General features: G+C 32.7%; 1 long non-coding RNA gene across 1 annotated transcript; it reads left to right on the top strand.

Moving 5' to 3' along the window:
• The first annotated feature begins 257 nt into the window (after positions 1-257).
• On the top strand, positions 258-3,938 carry LOC127837421 (uncharacterized). Its single transcript, XR_008029280.1, has 3 exons — positions 258-308; positions 1,688-1,890; positions 3,813-3,938. It is a non-coding gene; the product is annotated as an uncharacterized LOC127837421 (long non-coding RNA).
• The last annotated feature ends 23,791 nt before the right edge of the window (positions 3,939-27,729 follow it).

Genomic DNA, 27,729 nt, shown 5'->3' with positions numbered 1-27,729 from the left:
TTTCGGTACAATTTTATCATAGTTTCATTTTGGTTTAAACAAATGGTTTAACACCATTACTAAGATATTGTAGCACACACATGATGTTCACATCATCTGATTTTTTGTACTATTGATACATATACACATGTCATGTTTTAATACTTGCCAAACTGTTATGTTATGCGCTTCGGATTTATCGAATGTTTATACAATCAGATAAGAAAATGTTTTCACATGTTCAATTGTTAGTAATTTTTTGCTATATATTAATTTATAGAATGACGGAACACCGGTAGATACCACAGAAACGGATTCTTCAGAGACAAGTACGTAAACCTAATTTACCTTAATGCTTTATTATTGAACTTGTCAACATATAACATCATAACTATTATTTAGTCTTCTGAAAACATAATTTCACTTATTTATAGGTATTTGACGTGCATATGCTTTACAAATTACAATATGACATTTTGCAATCTTAAACGTATATCATTTCATGTAAGTAAAGGACAACGATTTGTAATTTAAATCTTCTTTCTTTAAACAGGAAAGCATCAAAGTTGGAACCTTATTAGTAGAGTATTAGATCGAAAAATGATTGAGCAATAAAAGTGGCTTGGCATGGTTCTTTTATTAATATATGTATTTAATGAAATCCTTAACATAATACAATTTATTCTTTAGTATTATAAACATACATCATTTTAGAAGTCATCGGGTAAATTGTTCTGTTCGCTTCATCAACATGTTAATCACCTGACAATATGATATACATCCATGCACGTTTGATTGAACATTTGCTTTTAAGTATACCACAGCGTTGATATTTATTATCTTTTTTCGTTGTGATATCCACACACTATGCAACAAATAAAGACATTCATTAACCGTTTATATAATGTATAAAGCGCACGTCCAATCCGAATAGGCTATATATAGCATATTTCAATTTTATATTAATAATGAGCAGACCGGTTTTTAAAAAGCCTAAATCAGTAAATTACTCTATTAAATAGAAATGACAATGAGCAACTTTGAACCTTACAAAACTTATGAACATTGGGAAATAAAGACAAGAAGCTATAGACATGGATAGTTGGATAAATTATATTGCTACTTCAATACAATAGAAAGAAAGCAACAAATACATATATGTTCTCTTTATCTTGCAAATATTGGTCAAGTAATGGGGCACATTCGGTGAAGAGTAAGGCCAACAAACAATCAAGGAATGACCAAGAGCCTTTGTCTTTGTGTCATTTTGTATGATATATCAAATGTCCTTATAACATATACAAAATAGAAGAATGGGGGTAGATATTTATATAACCCGAGCGCTTTGTTAAAGAAATATCATGATTATTAAAGGTACAACATTTATTATACCCTATTTCGTACATCAAAGTGCATCGACAAGTATAATGTGTTTCTTACTTTCACTTTGTGGTTTTTTGTGTGATAGTTTGTTAAATAGCGGACATTCGAATTTTAAGTGCCTGTAAAGGATCCGTTTATTTATATAACGAATATAAATGCCATGTATCACTTGGTTAAACTATAATACTGAATTATCTATGTTTCACGTAGAAATTTTCACTATTACTTGAGACCTGGGACATAAATGCCTTGTGTACGCATTCATAACTGAATGCATTATATAAAATTATGTTAACATTTATTACTTTAATATGTATTTATGTAGAAAAACATACAACCATTATCGGTGGTTGTGCTGAAGAGGTGCCATTTGTAGAGCGAGGATTACAAAATACCAATGCTAACACGAGCATCGAAGGCGATCAAATTGTTACACAAGCAATCGGTCAATGCATTAGCGCTGACGATGAAAACAATTTGCCTGGTTCATGTACATCTGTGAAGATCGAACAAAACTTCAATGGCAAGGTAATTCGCTCTTCGTCTTTAAAAATACATGTGTTATGTAACATACATTTAAAGCAGCAGTCAAGTGCTATTTGTGGTTAAAATAAACTTGAAGACATAATAAAAAACGAGACTATATAGCCTATATATCGATAACAGTAATGCACTTGCGTTGTGCGATTTGGTCAGGTTATTAATATCATAATGAATAATCTCAAATACTCAGATGCATAATAACATTTAATGGATAATTACATAAAGTAACGTTTATATTTAAGTGACAATACTTTTTAATTACCGTATTTATAGAAAGTCTCAATTTATGTTTTACTTTATCACAAGAAAAGCGAATAAATGATGGCATGTCTGATTTATTTGGAAAATATAATAAAAATGCTCCTTATCTTGAGCCTACATGTTTGTCTGGCGAGCAATAGTCCATTTCTAGTTCTAAAACGTGCTTCATGCTCAGTGAAACATACATGTATTTCGGTTTTAATTTTTAATGTAAAATAAAAGCTGGGAATTAAGTCATAAAGTTGGACTTACACTGTTCGAATATAGTATATATAATATATATAATAATATAGTTATTATTATGTAGATATAAATAATATATTGGTTAATTAATACTGGCATTAATAACAACTTTTAACATGCAGAATGTGAAATAAGATATAAACATATGACAAAACGTGAAAAAATGGGAATTTCAAAAGATTATGGTGCACCAATAATGGAAAAAAGGAATTCAACGAACTGACTGTTTATGCGATAGGCTTGTTTAGTTAATAAGAAGGCGGCACGAAAGAAACCAAATGCTCATGACTCTTTATCAGCACACCCAAATACATAACACGTGTTGTATCAGTATATAGCTCGAGGGCATTAAAAAGAAATTAATCATAGATGTGCATGGAGGGAGTAGCCATTATGGCGATCAAGAAAGGAGACTAATAAACATGGCTCCTATGCATATGTTCACTATGTGTTCAATTTGACTGATTGGTTTCTTATGTCAGCTCTAAATAAGGACTTACGGCCTATGAAGGCAACGACGGCTTCACAACTTCACATGGACATTCCAATTGTCGAAGAATAAATAGAGATAATTTGGGAATTACTAAGTATGAAACTGTTAAATGGAATGAGTTCTTTCACTGCGACAATGTTCGTGTGTGGCAGACATGAAAATGATTGTTGTTGAGATTACTTTCATTCGGTCGATGTTGTTTATATTATAATAGTTTTCATATTGTTAATTGCCGAAATTCCTTGCAAATATAAGAAAGAAGTTAAATTAAAACAAGAAATTAAAGTCATTTATAACATCATTAATCATGTAAATATTTAATTATTTTAACACAGAATATTGAATAAAGGTAAGATATTGGAATACAATTGCTTAATATGATAAGCCGATAGGAAGACTAAATATATAGTATTCAGAGCCCAGTTTATGATCGTATATAGGATGGATTTGACGTTGTTTTCAATTCCAGCTTTATCTCTTATTAAGCTCTGCATGAAAATAGAATTATTGATGTCAAATTGTCAAAAGAATCCTGCAAAAAGACATGTTTAAAAAAGAGACATTCACTGATAAACCTGTCTTTGAAAATAGGAAATATGTATATGTCGACACCTGTTTGTTACAATTTTTTTTATATTAATTGGTGCTGATATCCACGGACCAAACATTAATGAAGAATAAAAATTACATCGTTAACTGAAAATGTGTAGCATTCAAGATATATCCTAAAACGCAAATAATGTATTAAGTGTAAAAGTAATTACAACCATTGGTGAACAAAGCAGCCGAACGTTCAATTAAACAGGGCCAATTAATAGAGGGCTACACAGAAATTTCAAATGAACTGGGAATGACAATAAGTCATGAACGTATTTTTATAGTTTAACGAATATACGTTTTATATGTTAAGACTGCGGACACGGAAACACGGAATATTGCTGATAAATGTTCATTCGGTACGGAAAAGTTTTGTGCTCGAGCGGGAAATAACAGTGAAGTCGAGATTGCACGGAATACTGATATGAGTAATGATACGGTAAGATCCATGTGTGCCCTTTGCATATAAGTATACATTCTAACTTAGTATATGCTTCTCATTTAGGTTTATATTTTTCTAAAAGCAAAAATGACGTTAGTAAAAACAAATCGTAAGTATTGTTCACTCAAATACAGCATAAAATGCACTAATCATATAACAGCAACAGCAACGACGATGTTCCAGAAGCTGTTTTTTCGATCCATGTACATTACACAAGTTTAAATTTATGTCTTGACAACGAAGATATACATTTGTAAACAAAAACATAATCGTATAGTTTAGCGAAAACAACGCACCCATTCAGATACCGTTTTCTAACCATACCCTTTAAAAAGAATTTCAAAACAATTTTTACGTCAATTTTTCGTTTAGATTTAAACATATGTATTTACACCATTAACAAGATATTGTATCACACAAATGATGTGCACAGCAACGGATTATTTGTATAATAGAAAAGTACCCAAATGTCGTACTTTAATACTTTCAAAACTGTTCTGCTATGCATTTCGGATGCATCGAATGTGTCTACAAGAATTTTTTTCCCAATTGCAATGTAAGATTGTTTTGCAATATATAAATTTATAGAATGATGGAACATCGGTAGATACCACAGAAGCGGATTTTTCAGAGAAACGTACGTAAACCAAATGAATTGTAATGCTTTATTATTGAATTTGTCAACATAAAACATCATATTATTTATCTTCTGAAAACATAATTTCACTTATTGATAGGTATTTGAGGTATTATGCTTTACAATTTACAATATGTAATTTTGGAATCTTAAACGTATATCATAAAGTAAAGGACAACGATTTGTAATTTAGATCTTCTCCCTTTTTACAGGAAAGCAGCAAAGTCGGAACCGTATTGGTAGAGTTTTAGGTCAGAAAATGAATAAGCAATACAATTGATGGAGCATGGTCTTTTTATCAATGTATGTATTTAATGCAATCCTTAAAATAATACGATTGATGCTTTAATATTATAAACACACAACATTTTAAAAGACGCCAGGTATATTGTTGTTTAAGTTACATGAACATGTTTATCAAATGACTATATGATATAATTCCGTGAACGTTTGATTAAGCATTAGCTTATATAGTATACCACAGCGTTGATATATATTTTTCTATTTGAGTTTTAAAATCCACACACAATGCAACAAATATTGACAGGCATTAACCGTTTTAAAAAATTATGAAGCGCGCATCATTTATCACTCAAATGAGGCTATATATAGCATATTTTAACTTTTTATAAATAATGAGCAAACCTTTTAAGCCTGAATTAGTAAATTGTTCGACCACATAGGCATAATATAATTAACATTTTTGAACCGTAACAACTTATGAACATTGAGAACAAAGAATAGACGCAATAGTCCTGGATAGCTGGATATATTATATCGCTACGTCAATACACTGGAAAGACAGCAACAAATAAATAAATGTCACATCATTTTGAACTGTCTTTTTCGACGAATTAGCCAAGCAGTATTATTATGAACTCAAAGTTCGGTAACGGAATTCTGACAGTAAGGCCACATTGCTGACTTTTTTCTTCAGTCATTAATATTTGATTTTTTCCAAATAACAAAATATACATAAAGGTTATACGTAATAAATTCACAGAATGCTTCATAACCAAAACCAACAGTACACTCATTTTAGTAAGAAATATAGATCCAAATAAAAAGTTAAAAAAACAACAACAATATAATTAAAAAACGATATTTCGAATTATACGCTCTAGCATTATTAAATAGCATTACACCTATATAGTTAATGCAATATTAATTTGTTTTCCTGACAGTTTAAATATAGCTAAAAAAATCGTATATTCCAATTGTAATAAGTTTCTATATCGGATACAATTTTGAAGGTCTATTATATTATTTGTATGTATTGGCGCTCCCTTAAAATACGGATGTTAGAATCAGGATAAATTTGGCAGAATTTACACAAGCTTAAAGACTTGATTTAACATTTGTGCAAAACTATTGTTTGCCAATATAATATTCAACTTAATTGGAAACATCTAACTTGAGTATCACTATTTAAGTTAACTGTTGTGTAAACATTGTTTTTGAATTCATTTCGTCAGCAATACGTGATACTTTCTATTTATTTATGTGTTTGAGATGCTCAGGATTTTCTCTTTAGACTAGTTTCCCATATATTAGTTTACACAGTTTGATTGTTTCTTTCATGTTGTTGTACATGTGTTCTGGAAAAGAATATTCAATGTTGTTTGCTGTAATAACTGCGTCAATTAAATCGAAATGATGTGTATTAGCGTAGTTTATTTCAAAACAGTGTTTTGCGTGCATCATACAGTTAAACTATTTTTGGAAAGTGTAAGTTTAACTAGTTTAGGAAAGTGAAAATTGTTATGTTTTGATTTCGGATATATACGTTTTCAAACCTTGATTTTATCAATTAAATGAGAATCACACAACCACCTCTTCATCTTTATAATTTGGTATTTTAATTAAGTTTAACAAACCTTATTGTATAATGTAATATTTACTTTTGTTAAGTGTAAAACGTCATATTTATGAAAAATGTTCATTATATTTATTTAAATTATTTTGTAATGAATTTTGCGTGCCATCTAGCACATTGGATGCATCATTTGCGAACATTCATTGTTAAAAAACGTTAATATTATTTATATGTATATTGGTTTTATTTTGTTAAAGATCTATTCAGACAGACATTTGATCAATGCTTATAATGAATTAATAATACGATATTGCACATCCTAGTCTAACATCTTTTGAGTATTCAAACAAACTTCGAACATCGACCATATTTTTTTATACCTAACACGAATTACGATAGAAGATTTTTACCTAATTAATTGTTTGTTGCTAAATTAAAAAAGTTTTATTGCATTTAAACATAAAATCATGACCCATGCTGTCAAAAGTATACTGACGTAGAAAAAAGTACCGGTATATTTAGAATCATTTGTCATTTAAATTATTTCCGGTAGAAATCTAACATTTTCTCCCATATATCTCCCTTTTATATTATCCAGTCTGATATGTTCTTATAATAGTCTGCCATAGAGGTTTGATGCGATTGGAAATGGCATATAATGCAGGTGTACAGCCAATGTTCAAACAGTAAATTGGTATCCCGTTATCGATCAGGAGAGAGTATTTGTTCCAGGTATTGGAATTAGCGAATCAATGCTTTGTTTATTCAGTAATATTAAATTATTTTTGCAAGTGAATAGCTGAGTGACGATACAAATTAATGTTCAATATCGTTTAAAACGTTTTGTACAAATCTGCAAACTAACGGTATGAACCAGACCTTTTATTATTTTTCTTTTCTTTTTCAGCATAAGCCCCTTCGTATTTGTATTCAGACAATCTTTTGTTTTAATTTGGCGAATAAATTTTAATATGTTTATTTTAATTTACTTAAATTGTTCACTCAATCATTATCATATGTTTTCCTTTTGTTTTATGAAGTTTAGCAGAATTGTTTGATATTGCTTAATATTAGTGCTAGTCTTTTTTGAGAGTTCCACTTTCGATTGTTTTGATTTTGTGTAAAGATTTCGTTTACGATCCTTTCTTTCAAGATTGGAAAAATAATCAGTTGGTTTCTTAGCCTGCGATCAACCGTGCTTTCGTTCGAAGTATAATACATTTTATATCGTGTTCGATAACAACTGTTTTGCAAACTAAATACCATTTCGTTCGGTTATATAATCGGATAATGCATAATTTATTGTTCTTGTTGTGATATTTAAAGTGTCCTTTTCACGTTTTGGTAAATTAACAAAATTATAAAAAGGTGTGTCAGCTTCGCCAATTTTCGTTTTAGTTATGATATTTGTGAGGAAACAGTAATATTTAATTAATGAGCATTTATCATGCTCTAAAATAGCCATTATATGCATCTTTTGACGATTAAAAAACACGAACATTATAAAGCGACGTTGCAACGCGAGACGATTTAATAATTTGGAGAGTTCTATTGATGTCTTTATAGTATGTGAAACAACGAGGATTGCTTATAGAAAGTATTAAATTCAACATTTACTGTAAAAGCACGGATGGCCGAGTGGTCTAAGTGGTAGGCTTTTACTTCAGGACTCTAGGGGTCAGTGGTTCGAGCCCTATTGAGGATTACTTTATTTCTTTTTAATTTTTATTCTTGATTTTTTACTTGAGCGTTTTAGACCCAATGTTTACATTTATCAATATTAAGCATTTAATGACAAACTGCAATACTTGCCAAAATCTGTGAAAAGGCCCTTTTAGTTTCTAACAGCTTTTGGTCTGTTTGTTATAAATTATATAATGGAGATTTTATAGATTATTATTTCATCGCTACATCTTGTATTGTTCCTTTTATGATATCCTAACGCGTATGTGCAATCCTTTCACTATTTATATGAGCCGCGTTCTGAGAAAACTGGGCATAATGCATGTGCGTAAAGTTTCGTCCCAGATTAGCCTGTGCAGTTCGCATAGGCTAATCAGGGACGACATTTTTCGCTTAAATTTGATTTTTGCTAAGAATATACTTCATTGTCTGCACAGGCTTATCTGGGACGACACTGTACGCACATGCATTATGCCCAGTTTTCTCAGCACAAGAACCATTTGTTGTTAAAAATCGAACATGTACACTTGGAGACGTTTCTAACGCAACTTTCTTCAAACTTGAATATATCAGTTATTAGTTAATATTTTGATTTAAACAATTACATATGATCATTTGCGTACATTCTGAGCAAGATCACGATAAAATCATTCATCCTTCACGGTTGGACGTTTTAGCAGCACGTGGGGTATGTATGGTTTCATCTGTTTACACGTGGAAATGTTATTCTAAATGTATTTCATTTTCATCAATTAAGGTGGGTTCTTTCATCAGGATAACATTAAACTAGTTTTAACAATTGTATCGCTCATATGAATATTTAAGAGCGCAACCGCGCATTTTGGCAAATTGCAGGTTTCCTAAAGCTTATTGGGGACTTTTTTCACGCAACACATTCAAACTTTAATATATCTGTTAAATGTTAATATTTTCATTCAAAATTGTAGATGTGATCATTTGACTACATTCGGTGCAAGCTAGCGATAAAATCATTCATCCGTGACGATCGGAAGCTTTATCACGTCGGATGGGTAGCATGCAATTTTCCAAAATGCGCGGTTGCGCTTCTGAATATTCACATGAGCAATACATTTTTTATAAATTGATTTTTTCTAGTGTAAGAACCCACCTTAAACGATGAAGTTTCAATAAATTCATAATAATAATGCGTTTCACCATAACCACGTGCAAAAAGATGAGACTATACATACCCCACATGCTTTAGCGTCCAATCGTCACGGATGAATGATTTTATCGCGAGCTTGCTCAGTATTAAGTCAATTGATCACGTTTAAAATTTATAATCAAAATCTTAACTCATAACAAAGATATTTAAGTTTGAATTGTGTTGCGTTGCAAAAGTTTCCAAATGTATTTGACTGAACATGAACGTTATTTTTCGGGAAAATAAATACCCGTTAGAACACAATACGCATGTTGTCTTTCTTGCTTCTGTATTATCCAACAATTCTTAAAACCATGTTCATCACTGTTCTATGACTTTGTCGGTGGATTTAATTAACCGTTCGAATAAACGTCTGTGTACGGTTGATATCCTATTATTTTGAAATTTGAAATCAGGCGAACCACTTTAAGAGGAAGCAATAGTGTAAGAAGTTGATTTATAATACAATATACATGTATTGTCCGACTTGCTCTTTTGAGCTCGTGATTTCAATCATTAATCAATATTTCGTCTTCGCAAAAAGCAAGAATGTATTTTTAAATCTTTGAACGAACAAGCAATCAAGTGTTTGATAAGTCTTTATCTTTCGAATTGCAATAAACAGACAAAACCTCATAGATTAATAAATATGACTGTTTCAAAAGTTCTAAACATCTAAAGTAATAAATACATCTAATCAGTATTTCGATCGCATGGAACAGGTTTTGCGTGATTGGCGTGCACCAATTTACTGTATCTTACAGAACGTTTTAGAACCTAACTATAACATGAATTTACAACTCAGTAAAACTAGATGACACAGATTCATATAATTCAGTTCAGTTTAATTTCCCAGCATAGTGATTCACCATGGCATCTATTAAACCCAATACACACTACACATCCTATACCTATCCCATACCTAAAGATGTGACCTAACAACATCGTCTGATCGGATATCAAACAGATGCAACTCGCAAAAGTCAAACGGTGATGTATATTCAATTTAGGTGATGCTACGGATGGAGGTGGGGAAAGAGTTTCCGTAGGAAAACAACCAGTCCGCCATCCAATCTCATGTACGTCGGGTGACCTTTATCAGGGGCGCGTTTATCAACCAATTCACTAACAAGCTAGTCTACACTGAAGCATACGTAAAATCGTTGCTACGAAACCAAAAAGCCTAAACTAGTTTTGAATAAGACCATTATACATTAGGATTTTATTTGTGAAGACTATTTCATCTGCACCGTATGTTTTATTTTATGAGCGGACAACTCCAAGCAAGATCCGATTAATAATCTTCGTAGCTATTTTTATGGTATGTGAAATTATTTGATTTAGTGATTACATTTGCTGTTTTGTTTTCACAGTACGTGTATGTCTATTGCATAACGTGCTCTCTTTAAGATTAGAATTGTTGGGTTCTGTTGTTTTTTAAATCGTAGCTAGGCAAAATACACGAAATATAATGACAGCTATTTTGGCCAAATATTTACAGACACAAGCAAAAACATATTACTATTTTCAAATCACCTTATATATAACGATATGCACGTTAATATAAATTAACACATTTTAACGTATAGCCCATAAACGTTTTCTTCCAAGTATTTGCCCATATGGGCACGGGTGTTATGACGTCATTGTCGTTGCGAAGATTGGATAAAATTGGATGTTTATCTGCCAATGTCCATGTGAAGAGAGAAGATATAAAAGTATTTCTGTTTTTTTCGAAAGGGAAAATAACGTTGCCCAGTCATGTGATTATGCGACCACAGCACGGATAACGTTAAGGCATGGTTACACTTGCTGTTACGATTTTGACTAATGTATTCTTCGATCGATCATGTAAGTGTATAATGTCATATATACAGTGTCTCGATTTAAGTTTTATTACACAACCCTGTTGTTGAAATACGAACATACACGGCGCTTACCAGCAAACATGCGCGTAGAGGTTCCCATATGTTGTATAGCCCACATTTAACCCATATGGGATTTGTATATATTGGACCCATATTGCAGCACTGCTTGAGGAAATATTTTACTTACTAATTATTTGCATTTAGATGTGAATTCTTAAATTACACACGGTTGCTATGAACGTATGTTTTTGAAAAAAAAAGGATGTGTCTACGATTTTGCAAGAATAGGATGTGTCTACGATTATGCAAAAGACAATAAAAGTCAAAAGTCAATAAAAGTCAAAAGTCAATATCGAGCGCAACTGAGATGCTCATATTTTAAAAGCCTTGAAAGGCTGGTTTTTTTCATGAAAACCAATGAACTATAAGGTTAATTCGTAATTCGAAAAAAACACATTGCTAGACAATAAAATGGACATGATAGAAAAGCGTATTGAAAAACTTATTTTGACCAACTCAATGCAATCGAAATATTAATAATAAATGATTATTTATGAAATAGACTTTCTCCAGAAATGACTAGATTGAGTAAAATACAATAACTTAATAGTACGAATTAAGTTTTCACTTTTAAACATCCTTTCAAAATCACCTAGCTTATCAACCGTTTTTATTTGAATGCAGCCTTCACTGAACGATGAAATGTGAAAGCGTTTTTTATACACAGGGATTAGATGGAGTTTTCCATAATAGTTGAGATCATGATTACAACCATTTGTAGACGGAACTATACATTGAACGCTTTTTACAAACATTACACGGTCTAATACTAGCCGCCTCATTAAGAACAATTCCGGACAATATGCACACATGTGGTCCCTAAATGGATGAAAGCTTATTAAACATCACGAACGCTGCCCCGCACTCGCTTTCGCACATGCGATCCAAGTCGTCGTCTATGCTTATGTGCACAAAGTATGTTCCTTGCAATAAACAGAGTAAGAAGCCTTGCAAGAGGTTGAGCGTCGGTAATGTTAAAACTTCCTAGCTATGCAAATCACGTCTCATTTATAGGTTGTTTGCCTGCTTTTAAATGGCAGTGCCGCTTACCGATGGCGGTAAAAATAATATTAAATCAGTTTCTCTCTTTGTTCAATGTGACAGTCTAAGATCGTTTAGAATTATCGTACTTTTACAGTTACCATTTGAGTTACACGCCCTTTTAAAAATGCATCCCATCTTGCCTTATTATGATTATTGTGTGTATGAGCTCTAAATAATTATGGGCCACCAGTGACAGATGAAGCATACACCGTGGGGCCCATGGGCATTGAAACTTTTGGGGCCCACGTCCCAGTTTCCTAGTCAGCCTAGTGCCTACAAGATCGCCAGTCCCATTTGATTTCATTCGTTATAATTAGCCTACCATTTTCAATAAACACAATGAAAAAGAAATCACCAGCAAAACACAATACTGGTTTTCAAATAATGATTGTCACTTGGTGAGAAAATGTCAAGCCTTTGATCGGAACATGATATTGATATGACATAGTTGGCTTTGTCAAGTCAATAGATTATTTTAAGTAAGTAAAAAAAATTGACACGGTCGCATGAGCCCTTAAATGTCGCGGGGCCCACAGGCAGTTGCCTACTCCACCTAATGATTAATCCGAGACTGTATGCCACCATAAGCGTTTGGTCCATTTTATGTTGTTATAAATAGTTGTATTTTACTACATACTAGAGCATTAGAAAATGTATTTTTTAACCCTGCAGATCCTTTTCAAGATGAAAACAAATGAGAAATATCATTTTATTACTAAGTTTTGCATAACCAAACCAATAAAAACGTAGATAAATCTTTAGTTTTCATTTCCCGAACAACACAATATAAGACTTAATGCTTCACTCTGCGTGTGATGTCATGCGTGTCATGTGGAAGTATGCGAAGGTGACACGGTTTTGTGTGGCGCCACTCTGCCAATGACTATAATGCTGATGTAACATATACGTTAACATCATTCAAAGGGAAGTAAATGCTTCCGGCATTCATAGTGTATGCAGCAAGAGTTGTCTTTGCATTAGTTGTATATAGAGAACCCTATTATGTTCACTTCCATAAATCGGAATACATACCGCTGCAAAATTGAACGGCACAAAGGATAATTACAATCGAACGTTAGATTGCATTTAAATCATTAACATCTATAACGAAAATGAAGGCAATGATTTGCAGACTTTAATTTACACATAGTGTCAAAAATTTAGACTGATGAACACACAATTTATTTTTATTCCCACTTTAAGTTCAGCTTCTTTCATCTGAAACACTTGGCATTGAATGTCGTTTTTTATGCAAAATAAAGAGGCTATTTGTTCAAATAGGTAGATTATTAATATTAATGCACGATTATAAGAGAATTTATTATATGAATTCGTGATTCCACGGAATTCAACCAATATTCCGTTTTACATCGTTTAGTTACTTTGTTTAAAATGCGTTTTACTATTAAGTATCGGGATTATCATAACGTCATGACGTCAAACCAATGACGTTATTTCACGAATCTTGGACGTGTCATTTTAGTTACTACATTAATTCAGGAACAAAGAAGAAGTTTCAGTAAAACTGAACATTACGGAAAAATCCCTCTGTGATTTTGCAATTAAACAGTGAATCACGGAATTTTAATAATTATGTCGGCTTATTAGCCACAGTATTGATAGCCTGTCTAGAGGCGTAGCAAAAGATCATTTAAATCGAGGCAGTCTACGGGGTCCCGTGAAAATACCCCATCGTCCGCCTCAAAATCCGGAATACGGTATTTTTAAAACAAAAATGTCTTGCTGCAATTTAGATGTAACTTATGCCATGTTTAAGCAAACAATACCCTATTCATGGACGTTATCTTATATTGGTTTAATAACAATAAAGATACGATTGTATCATACAGGAAGTACATAGGTGATTTAATCAACAATTTTTCAGATGGAAATTAAGAACTGTATTGATCAAGAGACTCAGAGTTTGCAAACACAGACTGCGATGTAAGGCACACGTCCGACACCCGCACGTCTGAAATTAAGTTTGGGATTATGGTCATTGTGGGAATGCCGGCTCGACGGGCGTGTAAAGACCAGGATAAGACCGCAACAAACTTATAAGATGTTCATCGAATTTGCTATTACTAAAAATGGTACAATCAAATGTAATAAAAATATTTTTATTATTGCCTCCGCTTTTCCCCGCGCCCGATTTTTTTACAGAATAGTTTTTTATATTCGTTTTGGTTAAGCCAACGTTTTCCTTATTGTTAGACGCTATTGATGTAATATGGCAAGGCTGTTTATTTGTAATTGAAACTAAACGAAAATGTCATGTTTCCACTAGGTGCTCGAAATCAGTCTGTAAATAATTTTTGCAGAATGGTTCCGAATTATAACAAGTGAATTTGCGATTGGTTTGATGGTAAAGAGCAAATAAAAAACGATATATACGCTCAAGTCGATAACTTTTACACATTGAACTGATAACTTTATATTCCTTGGTTGACGAACAATTCTGTCTCTAACGTAATCGCTGTACAATAACGACAGTAAAATGAAGGCCGAGTTGGAATTTAAGCGGCAAATAATATCAAGACGGAGAATCTAAATTGTTGCCATTTTTGAGACTCTGAATTTTTTAAAAATAGTAAGCCCGATGGGCAAATGCTCTTAAAATATCTTTTCACAGACTGCAAATACTTCAACAAGTTTTTTCCACTAGGTTATATGAGATATAATACAGATGAAGGTCTGTTTGTTGGGAAGGGGGGATGGAGGGGGGGGGGGGGCTGTTAAGATCATATTTCCAATACACCCAGTAATAAACATTAAATGTTGTTTGATTTGTTCAATTGTAAAACAAAAGTATTATATTTGTTGGTTCATTGTATATGTTGAAATGTTTCTTTGACTGCAGTGCTTGCGTGTTATCACGGAACAGTTTTTTAGTTTGTCAAGACTGGTTAATTAAAAAGAATGAACAAAACACTACTCCAAGACATTTAAATATGTAATATTTCTGGTAACTGTTCATTTTTCATTCCATGATAATTTTGAACATTTACTATTTAAAATAATGTATTCAATAACTTATTTATTCCGAGGTTATATAAATATCAGTAGATCATCCTGTACGTAAGGATAATGTCGAATAAGTATGGTAAATGTACAAACCTTTCAAAAGTTAAGACGAAAACATCATACAATGAGCGGATGGAAGCCATTTTGAACACCAGTTACTATTTTGCTCAATTTTGCCACACCATTTACTTACGTACGATCTACTCCCTGTTTAGAACTAACAACGCCAATAATGTACCTTGAACAGTTCGGAAGTTTTCCCCGTTTTTGTACTTTGAATGACATTGCGACATTATCTACTATTGTATAAACTTCAATTCGTTTATTTGTTTCTTAATAAAAACAAGGCAGTTAATTATAAAACAAATTTAGTTGCAAATTTTAGATAACCTTCTATTATAAACAGACAGGCGATAGAGCTTTCATGTAGTCTATACTTTTATGTACACAATTGTTTAACATACGTTGAAATAACTACAAGTGGTAATACGAATTATGCTGGTTTTAATTGTCTTATCGATCAAATGTAGTTTATGCCTTATAACCTCTTTTGTATAATAATCAACCTGACTATGTGCATCGGAATGAAAACACCGTGTTTATTCTTTTACTTTTGTCCCTTCACATACAATGTCATTATTAATTATCTAATTGAAAGTAAAACAACTCATTTCAAATTAAGCGATCCGTTATTGTTCACTTAATTTTATTAAATCACGTCAAATGTATTATTAAACTTTTCTGCGAACAGGCAATATTTGATAATAACATTAATCTTCGTTTGTTCTATTCATCTAAATTACCAAGAAGGTATATTCGATTTTCGAACCCAACTATTAATGTTATCAACTGTGAATTTCATGCATGCTGTCAGTGCAAAAATAAGCATATAACAATGCGTATCTTCTTAATTGGTACAGAGAAAGGGACTTCATTTCATTCCTGATATTAACATCTCTGAATACTTTTCTCTTATATTCGATGAATGAACCGAAATTTGCTATGTCAAGGACGGAGATCCAATCATCAAGACCATAAGAAATGTAAGTATCACAGATTACATATGAAATTGTTTTTACCACTTGCAGTTATCTAAAGGAGATATGAGTATATAAAGCACGCCGTGTTTCGTCGCTAACTGATGGAGCAAGTTTCATGGTGGGGCGGAAAACTTGTGATTGAGTACTCAACATTGCCGTTACAGATTCAACTAAAGTGAATTAAATTATTCTCATGTTCTGGGACAAGTATTGAGCGCTCTTTGAAATTTCATAAAAACTGCTGCCACTCGATCATCTACACCGAAACCAATACAGCAACTTATTAATAAACGCGAGTGTGCCCTGAAGGAGCAAATTTGCAAGTTTGTAAATGAAACGATAGCCCCAGCAAACGGCTTTTACCATAGTATTTTCCTTACTAAAAAGGAGTTTTCTAATATATTTCATGTTGAACGTAAACAGTGATTTGTCTGCCCTGATTATGTACATGTACATCCAAAAAAAAGACGTATTGTTCAGTGAAATACTACCTGTTGTTGACAGTACATTGAGCCATTTAGAAGCTATGAAAACATGTGACCTGGAATGAATGGTTAAGATGAGGCGTACTATTAAAATATCTGACGATAAGGCATCATACAAGGGGAATGATCTGAAAATGTATTGAAAAATTTCGACAACCAGATCTTTTTTCCCACAACGCGACTCTAAAGAACAAAACCCTAGCATGACACATATGCAATAAAACCAATTTTCACAAAAAAAGCTCATGCCATTAAGAATAAAATCCCATCAAGGGATTCTCAAGCATGTAACCCTAGCATTTACACATGCATTTAAGACCAGTTTTGGATCTTTTACACCCATAATTGCTGCTTCTTCCTGTATTTGCACGATGATGATCTCAAATATTCAATATATGTTGCTTTATTTTTAAATCTTTTTCTAAAAAGAAGGGATATAGTTGACACTTTGTAATTTCATTTCATCGTTCCTCAAAAAGTTGTAACTCTGTTGCTCTAGTCTCCTTCTTATCATTGAGTTATTAAATGGTAATTAAATTGAATGCGTTTTAATTCCCTTATATTATTGTTTAATTTGAGTTTCAATGCTTTACGGCTAAATTGTATTTACACTAATATATGTATCATGAATATTGCTGGGCCAAGTGTTAGGTTGAGCGCTCTAAAACCGTTTTAAACCCCAATGCTTTTCAATGACCGTTCTAAGCCGGTGACCCCAGCTTTATCATTCAATGTGTGAATGTTGTTTCGTATTGTGCTGTTACGTACTGTTTTGGCAATTGGTCACTTGCCTTAAATAAAGGACCAACTAAATGTTTATAATGAGAATGCAATACTGCTCCAGCAGCTGGAGTTTCACTTCTTCATATTGAATACATATCTAAAATTTATAAGAAAACACATGTTTTCAAAGGAAAGCAGCAACGTTTTAGAAAACATAGCACGTCTGTTTGAGCCAATAACAGTGCAGTTTTTGTCTGACTCTGATAGTCTGGTAAGAGTAGGATTCTTGGCGAATTTCTATGGAGCTGAAAAGAAAGCTCAAATAGTACACGGTAACATACTTCAGGATTTTCATGAAACAAAAGCTGTCATTGCTCCATTTATAAACAAGGAATCACTGGTGAACGAATAGCCTGTATTTTGTTCTTTGGTAAAGAGATAATTCTCCAAGCTCACAGTGTAAGTGAAACGTGTAAGATGATGATCTTGTTTGAACAGAATATGTATCCAAATATTGCAGGTATGTAAAAGATGGCTCTTGTTCTACAGGTTACAAGTGTTGAGAGTGAACGCACATTTAGTTTTATAAAATAAACCAAAAATACAAGCTAAGGCGTTTTTTTTTAAAGTGAGACATTGGATCTTGTACTGATAAATATCTTAAGTGGACCATCAGTTAGAGAGAATGATCCAGTTCCAGAATGTAAGTTGTGATTACGCTTAAAAACAGAAAAAAGACAGGCTTATGTAAAAAAAACACAATTTGCCACGAAGAAATCTGCAAAACATGCTGGAAGTTCTCGCTAAGGGTTACTTGATTTAGATAACAATTACTAGAACATATACCGGCATATATACTTAACATCAGTTTGTTAAATTTGTATGTCATCATTTACATTTTAAACAAGGCAGTTAACAATTTAATTGAATCAATACGAGTGTGCAGATATGACAGAACTAAGGCAGCGATGATTATGAGGTATGCATTTTTATAACTTATTTCAACCTATTTCCGAAAACCACTTTTGTTCAAAATAAATGGGTGATCAATGCTATTTCCGAAAAGGTATCTGGAGTCGCAGTCACTCGCTTTAAAAATTCGAATAATTATGATGTGGATTTGACCATATTAATGGAAATCGTAAAACTGTAACATTGAACAATAATAAAGAAACACCATTTAAATGATACAGCGAAGAACAATTAATTCGCAGATTTAATATTTTAAGCGAATTTTATATTTAATTATTAACAAAGTGGAACCTCAGTTATGTCAAAAGTGTTTGTAGAGTATTATTTATTAGAGGTCCATTATTCAAGACGAATCGGATAACAAGTCGACAAAACACCACAAACATACACACACACATTTTTGCTTCTATCCTTTTAGTAAACATTATCGCGATTGGAAAGACCATATTAATTAAATTTCAATTGAAAAACATATACATTGTGTATGACCTTATAAAGTAAACTAACGATTCACCAAGGAACTGCATACTCAACAAAATCATGAAAACAAGTGTCTATATTTGTCTAGTACAAACTAATTATCTTAAGATTATTGTGTTGAGGTTTGGGTATATTGCTTGTTGATTTACACCTTTCCGCAGATTAGTATGTCTGTTTGATAGTCTGTCAATCGGTATATAGATCATTTCTGATCCGCACACTATAACGTGCGTGGACAAGATATTATAGCTCATTAGCCTACACTAATGAACGTTTGAATGCTGATTAGTCAATGGAAGAAGAAGAGGCATATTGATTAGGAGGTCAACAGGTCAGGATGGCAGTGCTTGTTACAAGACATGTGTTTCGTAACGATATCTCGAGAACGCTATTATCTATGATTAAAGGTAAATGTCAAAAAAGGTCAAGAAAGTACATTCAATAACAATGTCAAAGATAATTTTCTAAAAGAAAGCGTAAGTGTATGTCTCTTCAATGCGTGTATCTCAACATCGGCACCTCTCCATAATATGAGCACCTATCCTAAAAATGTACCTCTTAATGTTTTAAGTTTTATGCCAACTTAACGCAATTTCAGTATTTATTTCCACTATTACGAATACACAGAATAAATACTGACCTCTTTTTTACATAATCGCCAATGATGATTATGCTGTGTTTTGTTTTGTAAATAGCATAATTAGAATTGATCATGCATTTTAGGTAATAAACATCCGTGCTACTTACAACATCTGTAAGTCAACGGACATTGACAAATGTTTACTGCTGTTATCGTGCAATTCCTTTTTTTTTTACAAAATTACGGCAAATATCATCTCACCTTTTCGTTCGGGCGTGATTGTTTATATTTGTGAGAATTTTACGAGCGAGTCTAATTTTGTTATTTGCATTGGAATGATATTTCTCCAATATATTTCACTTGTCCAAAACGTTAGATCTGTTAGACAATGAGCTTTGTTATCGTGTTTAATACCTAATATGAGAAAACACCCTGTCACCATGCTGAATTGTTGTGAATAGAAGTCTACCACTCGATGTGTGCGATCATGTGTGTAGTAGATTTCTAATGAGTGCAGGGGTAATGTCTTATATTGAAATGGCTCCAGAAGACGTGTTTTGTAGGTTACGGGGCATAGTGCGAGTTCTATAGACCACCTGTGTCTTTCAGGTCTCTGCGTAAAGCAGCTAGTACCCTTCACATTGGGATACGGTTTCATGAAGTTGATTACGATTGAGCGGGGGATCGACCCAACGACCCCAGGGTGCTTGCATAAATGTGTTACCACTAGACCAAGGGTGGGTTCGTAAATCAGACCGACATTTTATTACGATCCTGGCAAAAAACTTTGTCAGCATAACATATTCACAGTGTACATCGGTCCGCTATCGAAATATAAGTCAAATACTAATTCATATTATGATCAAAGATCCCCACGGACTGTATTGGCTAATTATATTCTGCATAAATATTTATGTTACCAATCAGATTCTTTTTTACAAACCTAAGCACCTGCTATAATCGCGTTAAACTTTTCGCAATTCTTATTGGAGAACAACTAGAGAATCAATATACAAATCGGTAACATTTTATTATTACGGGTATATTGACACAGATTCGAGGAATAACGCCCGCTATCGAGAAAAGACTGCCAGTGTGAAAGCAGATTTCCAGATAGTTTTACTTTTTACAATTATATATATAAATAGTGATGTCGGTTTCAATGCTATCCATATGTTTCATAAGCGTATGCTTATATGAATTTAATATGTGCAATGCGCACAAAATTCAGTATCGCGTGAAAGAAAATTCAACATTAAGGAATACATACAGGCGAATTACAGACGGAGAACGGATCGGATGTGTTGCCGAATGTACGAAAGATCCTTGGTGTCTGTCTGCTGTGTACGATGAGGTGTTACGAACGTGCGACCTTTCATCATACTCGCCAGATGAGACCATGTCTCAAACAGAAGTACAATCTGGAACAAGGATATACTACCAGAATGTACAAGGTATATGTTTCTTGCTTTATAACTTAAATGATATTGCAGTAATTTGAATGAATGCAATTCGGACGAATGATATTTTAAAGTTTATGCAACACAAATAAAAAATAAATGGTATCAATTACTAAACGCATCTTGATTATAAATATAGACAAGGTTAGACTTCAACTGCACTGATAGGCGATACACCTTATCATAGCACAATGTCCTTTTTTAAAGAACAAATTCAAAATCATAAATATAAAAACCATTTACATGTATTGGATGTCATATTTAAATATATTGTGTTCGCTTCTGTTACAGAGTTGACAGCCGTTGCAGGGATAAAAGCCTGGCAGTCATCCACGATGGACGCCAAGAATGGATCCCTCGCCATTGACGGATCCTTTCACACCACGGATCTAGATTGCTTTCATAGCCAGATGGATGATGGAAACTACCTGATTGTAGAGTTGGAATCGATGTCTAATCTGGTCCATGTTGACATTTTATTCCGGACAGATCTTTTTTATGATGGTAAACTTATCTCCATATTATTGATTAAAAATGTGCATTGAATACATAGGCACCGTTATTAAGAGTGTGTGCTTATATTATAGGAATTATAGTACGAAGTTAAATTCATACCTGATAAACATATAAACAACGTATACGTATGATAATTCACATAATAGAGTCGATATTAAAATGACATAAAATGACAGTTAATTAACTAAAAATTAAATGAAGTACAGTTAGTTATATGAACGTTGTTTTAATGTACGTTCGGCACGATCATTGTGATATAAGGTCTCAAAAGGCCTGTCGGGAAATCAAGGGTACACAAACTTAAATATAAAGTATTAATGTTCCTTTAAATGTGACCGAAGTCAGTATGTTATTTGTAGTTTGGTGGGCAACATATGTGTCATGTTATTTTTTTATAGTGAGAAATAGAGAAATAACCGTGCTGGTAGCCCACACTCTGGCCGAGTTGGATACCAACCAAGCAAAGTTCTGTGGTCACTACAATGGCCCACCTGCCGACAAGTACGTGCCAGGAAGAGTCAAATGTGCTCCAAATACCACTGGAAAATACGCGAAGTTCCTTCAAACCATTGCCGAATATCTGAATATTTGTGAGGTCTCTTTTTATTCTAAAATGTAACTGTATGGGTTCGGAATTTCGAAACAAAATCGTGTTCCTGACTTAGCAATTAACAAAAACAACATTTCTAAATGGAAATAAATTAATTTACTGAGTCCCTAATTAACTCAGTAAACATCTCTAACCGTAAATAATTTGTCTTTTAACTTGTACATTCGGCACAAAGTATAAACTTATCATTGGTGTTTTTAGGCTGGAAGTAATGTACCGTTTGCATAGAGGTTTTACATTCCGCCTTGTTATGCGTTCCAATTTATTATATATATTTAATTAGATCATTCAGTTCTATTGTTTAATTATGTATTGGTATATATGTGTTCATGTGAACGAAAGTGGAGAGGTAGATACAATTCTTGGATGCACAATGCTTTCGAGTGATAATTGTACGTATGATGGAAACAAACAATGCTGGGAGAAGGATAATGTACATCTGTTTGTTGGTTTAGTCCAGTAAAAATAGTATTGTGTAAAAATGTTGAGCGGGGTATTGAAAAACCTGGAAAGGAATCGGACAGATTTTACTTATATGCATGTTCTGATGCGATTCATTTTTCACAGTATGAATTGAAAACATTTAAGTATTTAAACAACTTAGTGGCTAAATATTTAAAACATATGTAAATTGCATATTTGTTTTTATACGAAGTATAACGCGTTTTAACTTGCTAATTTTGTTTTCAAAGTAAGAAAGACATTGTTTCGAAAACATCTCAGCAAAGGTAGCGCCTTAACACAAATATACTTTAAATTCACTACCTTATTTTTGTTTTTAAAGATCAAACCGGATTTGTTTCAGAAATATGTATTGCAAAAAACAACATACAATTATTTTCTACTTTCCCATTACCCTGAACATTACTCACAATAATAAATTATCAGGTCTTATAATGATAATTGATTTTTTTTTAGAATTGACACTCCTGCGCTTATTGCACTGATCATATCTTTTAATAATTAGCATAACCGTTTTCAACTTTGTTTTTTGATGTTTCTAAACAAACACAAAGACCACATTACACGGATTTTTATCCGAGATTTTTTAAATAGGTCACGGTTGCAGGCGAGGCCATTCCATTTCACCATTTATATTTACATGATGTGTTAAATTATAAATTGCACATATTAAACAATGTTCATGTATTAAAGATATCATGTTTACTGATGTGAAATATGCACTTTCTCAAGTTGCAGTCTCAAGCCTTCGTAACTGTTAGACAGTAAAAAAAATCGTTAAGTTGTGCGTTTGATATGCTTCATTAGTCTTCCGCATTTTCTGGCATTGATTAAACGAATGTTATTTGGATTGAATCACATAAGTACAGCTAAAGATGAACCTTAATTAACAGGAGTGTTCATTGATTTTTAATAACAATTAATTATTTAAACCTACCAATATTTTTTTCGGAACACAGAAGTAAAGCTATTAACCTTACAGACCAATTTAAAAAAATACTACTTACATATATTGATAGAATAACCGTTGTAAAAAGTTTCGTGTATTTCCACTAATAACACATTGTCGTGTTTGCAATACCAACTCCCTTCTTGACAGAAAAAAAGAAATATTTGTACAATTTTGTATGTTATATTACACCTTAAAAATTAAGACGTTATGTGCTTAATAAAAAAAAATGAAAATGGTGGATGAATATAGTCGATATGTATGAATACTCTTAAATATAAAGTAATGGTTAAATCAACTGTATTCATGTTATTACAGTTTATGCGCATTTTTTATGGAAGGGAAAACCATGTTACTACTGTAAAGGATGTTTTAAAACATGGTTTGAACTTTCAGTTGTAATCCACATGCATAGGTCATTGGGTTTATAGCGTTCTATTTTCATTTTATTTTCTCTCTGACAGGCGTTTCTTGTTTTATTTTTTATTTTATTTTTGCAGTCCCATGAACAACCAAGCAATGTAATATGGAACTTTTACACCCATTATTGCTGCTTCTTCCTGTATTTGCGCGATGATGATCTGAATTATTAACTCTATGATGCTATATTCCAAAATCTTTTTCTATAAAGAAGGAATGTAGTTGACACTTGTTCGTAGTTTCATTTCATCGTTCCTCAAAAAGTTGTAGCTCTGTTTCTATAGTCTCTTTCCTACCATTGAGTAATTAAATGGTAATTAAATTGAATGCGTTTTTATTCCCTTTTATTATTGTTTAATTTGAGTTACAATGCTATGAGGTTAAATTTTATTTACACTTAAATGTATCATGAATATTGCTGAGCCAAGTGTAAGGTTGAGCGCTCTAAAACCGATTTTAAACCCCCAATGCTTTGCATTGACCGTTCCGAGGCGGTGACCCCAACTTTATTCATTTATGTGTTATGTATGTTGTTTTGTATTTTGCTGTTTTGTGCTGTTTGGGCAATTGGTCATTTGCCTTGCCTTAAATAAAGGACCAACTAATTGTGTATAATGAGAATTCAATACTGCTCCAGCAGCTGGAGTTTCACTTCTTTATATTGAAGTATTTTCGTCGCATGACAATTTAATATATGTAGTCACTCACAGATGGTTACAACTATTTTGAACGTGATTATTTTTAATTTTTGTCTGGACCAATTTTTAGTCTGGCTTGGTACAAAAGGGCAATCATTTTTGCTTGAGATATAGTAAAACATTTCAAAACCCTTCTGATAAAATAACCGATTGAACATAATTTGCATAAACACTGATTGTATTCGCTGCTAAGGCTTTGTTTCTTCAGTTAACAGCGAATCTGCAGTTTTGTTCTAGAGACCATCTCATACATAACGAATGCCTGGTATGCTATGCTACATATTTTAATCTATCAAAGTCTATTCAGATGTATACGACTGCTTTATTAAAACATACGTGAAGCAAACATGTTATAACAAATGGGGAATTTTCAGTATTGCAAATGAACGAATAAGCCTTTATTATTTATTAGTTGCTGTATTACAATTGACTTATTACAATAGGTACACATTATGTGATGCGTAAAATGAGTTTAACAATAAAAAATGTTCATTTTGCAATAACCATTACGTTACAATAAACTACCTCTTTTTGAATTATGAAAATTTAAAAGAAACTTAACTGGATTGTTTAACAAAGATTGGGTACACACATTACATTTAAGGGTCGATATTAATTGTACGATTGTAATTGTAATTGTTCCTGTTTATATAAAACCTGATAAAGGCACAAAATATACATTATGTCTTCATTAAAAGGGCTTATACCATATAGAACAATATCGAACTTTACGATTTCGAAAACTAACGATATTAATAAATTTAAAAAAAAAATCAATCGTAAACATTTAAATAATACATTTTAGTTTGAGTCACTGGAAGAGTGTTTTGTATTCCAAAGTAAATTCTCGCTAATTATCTGTTCAGATATATTGTTTTACTGAGCAACCTGGTAATTAAATTGCTATTTCTCTTTATTGTATGACATTGTTTGAAAAGATGACAACGTACATACAATTATAATATGAATAGTTTAAAGCGTGTTTCTATTCGTATCTACGAGATTATATATTATGGAATATGATAAATGTATTCCGTGTTAATATCTTTATTCAATTATACAAATGTTGTAACATAAATAATTGCTGCACACAACTGTAAGTATGTTTGTAAACAATTTAAACATACAATATTATTGTTTTCCTTTTTATACTTACTAGAACATCTTTAATACAAGTACTGAGGTTTCAAAGACATTTTACAGAAAACAACATCAAATGAACTTTTCCAGAGCTAGATAAGCTGTTCAACACAATATTCAAAGGCAAAGTTAACGAACAAGTTTCCCTTAGGATATTCCACGCCGTTTTTTCGTTCAGCGTAAAATTGCGAAATATTGTGCTACTTCAAATATTAAAATTAGCTCATGTTGATTGTTTCGAAATAAACCTACAATACTTGATCATATCCACATCCAATGCTACGGAACAGCTGGGTTGACGTCAACATAAAATTGAAATTTCAATCCATTGCATCCAAAATCTTTTATCGATTCGTGACGTATTTGTTATCGACTGAAATGTTGGCCCTACATTATTCAGCTCATGCTAAGGTCACTAAACGATATTATATGAAAAGCACCCAAGTGGAAAAAACATCGATTCACTGATCAATCGCCATATCGGGTATCTAATTAGCAATATGTTTTTTCTAATTAAATCACAAGTTTGTCCTCTCGACATTTATACCCAATATTAATTACAATGAATGTAATTAGTTATTGTGTGAATATATTGACATGTTTTGACTGGGTTTATTTAATGCAATCAATGTGATTAGTTCTTGAGTTAATATACGGAAATGTTTTGACTGGGGTTGCTTTAATGTCACGAAATAACATGAGGGTCATAACTGCTGCATGTACGTCCAGTGTTTCATGTCACGTGTGCTCTTTGAATGGACACAAAACGACATGTGTAAAGACCTGTGTACGTTAGATGTTTTTTAAATGAATATCTTCTGATAACAAAATGCATATACTTTTTAATTCATTGCGAATTTATTTATACATTGAACGGTACAGAACTATATTTTGATAAATTGCGTCTAAATTAGACCATTTTAACAAGTTTATCATAGTCTGTTAACGAATTTTTCGGATAGCAATAGATTGTGTAAATGATTGCAGTGACGTTCAAACTAAACTTGCGAAATAAAAACAGTGAACATATAGCGGCATGCTTCCAAGATGGCAATCCAAAGCTTTAAATTTGATTTTAATTTATATTTGAAGAATTTTAATCGTAACAGTACACATAATTGGGCAAGGTAATAGTATTGAAATTATAAAAGATACTAGTAATTAATGTGTGTTTTATCAAATTATAATGATGTGTAACAATTTTCAGTAGGTGCGTGAAGTTGGCTCGCCGTTCGACGTTCGACATGAGTTCAACATTCAAATTACCGAATGTCGAGCTGGCTCGGCATTCCAGCTCGACATTCAGTTCGGCATTCGCATATAATGTTGTAAGCTTATTTTTGAATGTCGAGCTGGCTCGGCATTCCAGCTCGACATTCAGTTCGGCATTCGCATACACTGTTGTATGCTTATTTTAGAATGTCGAGCTGGCTCGGCATTCCAGCTCGACATTCAGTTCGACATTCGGATATAGTGTTGTGCAATTTGTTTTTAATGTCGAGCTGGCTCGGCATTCCAGCTCGACATTCAGTTCGGCATTCGCAAATAGTGTTGTATGCTTATTTTCGAATGTCGAGCTGGCTCGGCATTCCAGCTCGACATTCAGTTCGACATTCGGATATAGTGTTGAGCAATAATTTTTGAATGACGAGCTGGCTCGGCATTCCAGCTCGACATTCAGTTCGACATTCGGAGAAAGTGTTGTACAATTTTTTTTAATGACGAGCTGGCTCGGCATTCCAGCTCGACATTCAGTTCGGCATTCGCAAATAGTGTTGTACGCTTATTTTTGAATGTCGAGCTGGCTCGGCATTCCAGCTCGACATTCAGTTCGACATTCGGATATAGTGTTGTACAATAATTTTTGAATGTCGAGCTGGCTCGGCATTCCAGCTCGACATTCAGTTCTGCATTCGCAAATAGTGTTGCATGCTTATTTTCGAATGTCGAGCTGGC

This window comes from Dreissena polymorpha, chromosome 7 (assembly GCF_020536995.1).
Source record: "Dreissena polymorpha isolate Duluth1 chromosome 7, UMN_Dpol_1.0, whole genome shotgun sequence".
NCBI lineage: Eukaryota > Metazoa > Mollusca > Bivalvia > Myida > Dreissenidae > Dreissena > Dreissena polymorpha.
Note: the sequence above shows the minus strand (reverse complement) of the source record. Positions and strands in the feature narration are given on the sequence as shown.